The following is a 1,307-nucleotide window of genomic DNA, read 5'->3' on the forward strand; positions in this document are numbered from 1 at the left end:
ATGTACATTGTTTGCCTTCTCCTGACTCATTTAACCCACGAGCTCCTTCCAAATACAAAACCCTTTAATTCAGGATCACAGAAATCTAAATGCAGAAGGGACAAATTCCTCACTTTACAGGTAAGAAAACGAAAACTAAAAGGTGCTGATGCTCTTTCTACTACGTAAAAAAAAAAAAAAAGTGAGGTTAGGTTGCAGGGAAAAAACATCCAAAATTTGTGAATTTTAAGCTTTTAAATTTAAGAGTCAATACAGTTATCCCAATGACAACGTAGAGACAACTATGCAGCTGAAAGATGGTCACCACTGCTATCGCTTTTCTTTGTGCGTTTTAATTCCTCAATGTGATTCTCTTCATGTAAGTGTGGACAAGCAATTGTTGAATAGCCGAAATGCATCTTAAGTGTGTGGAGGAGTCAGAACCGAAAGGACAGACAAACCTGTAGGTAAAGGAAAGCGTGAGCCTGCTCCGCGAGAAGTTAGGACGCCTAAGCAAAGCAGACGTGAGAGCTGCAGAGCAGGTACAGGTGGAAGGGAAGAGGCCGGCAACCCGCGGAGGCCCGGACGCCCCAGCAGGCCAGGGAGAGGAACGGAGGCAGGAAGAACCGGCAGGAAAACTGCGGGAGGAAGCCGAGGCCGATCTAGTGAGCAGCGTAGACCGTCCAGAAGAAAAGAGAAGGAGCCAATACGAGCTTAGAACAAGACTAGAGGGTTAGAGAAAGTACAAAAAAGCTGAAGAGGCAGAGAAGGGTATTGATGAAGAGATGGAAAGGGGGAAAGGGCGCGCGGGGAGGTGAGAAGTGAAGCGAAGCCCTTGGTAGGTGAGAAGAGGAGCGGGGGCCGTGAACTAAGACTGCTCTGCGCGCGCGGGCGGGATCCGCGCTGAGTCAGGGACCCCGCGCTCCCGCCGTCCCGACCGCGCAGTGGGCGGAGTCTTAGGCGCGTGGGCGGGTCAAGGGGCGGGGCCTGCGCCTGACGCGCCCGAAGGCCGCAGCGGCCGCAGGCCGGGAGGGGCGGCGGCGGCGGTGGCGGCGGCGGGGGAGGGGCGCGGCGTCAGCGCGTCGCCGGCTGGGCCGCGCCGGTGGCCAGGAGGGAGAGACAAGGAGGAGGAGGAGGAGGTGAGTAGGCTCCCGACTGGGGAGCCGCGCGGGCCGGAGGGGAGGCGGGGAGCGCGGCCCCTCCCCTTCCCTCCCCGACGCCCGCCTCGCGGGGCTGCGCGGCGCGAAGTTCCCAGAGGGGCAGTGGCGGCGGCAGCAGCGGCGGCGGCGGCGGCGGCGGCGGCGGCGGCGGCGGCGGCGGCGGCGGCG

General features: G+C 59.3%; 1 long non-coding RNA gene across 1 annotated transcript in view; it reads left to right on the forward strand.

Annotated features, from left to right (window-relative positions):
- The first annotated feature begins 1,036 nt into the window (after positions 1 to 1,036).
- Positions 1,037 to 1,307, forward strand: part of LOC111144505 — an 11,729-nt gene continuing 11,458 nt past the window's right edge. Inside the window, exon 1 of the long non-coding RNA XR_002640404.1 lies at positions 1,037 to 1,118. This is a non-coding gene — a long non-coding RNA (uncharacterized LOC111144505). The remainder of the gene's footprint in view (positions 1,119 to 1,307) is intronic.

The sequence above is a fragment of the Enhydra lutris genome, unplaced genomic scaffold (assembly GCF_002288905.1).
Source record: "Enhydra lutris kenyoni isolate GAN:26980312 unplaced genomic scaffold, ASM228890v2 scaffoldscaffold1, whole genome shotgun sequence".
NCBI lineage: Eukaryota > Metazoa > Chordata > Mammalia > Carnivora > Mustelidae > Enhydra > Enhydra lutris.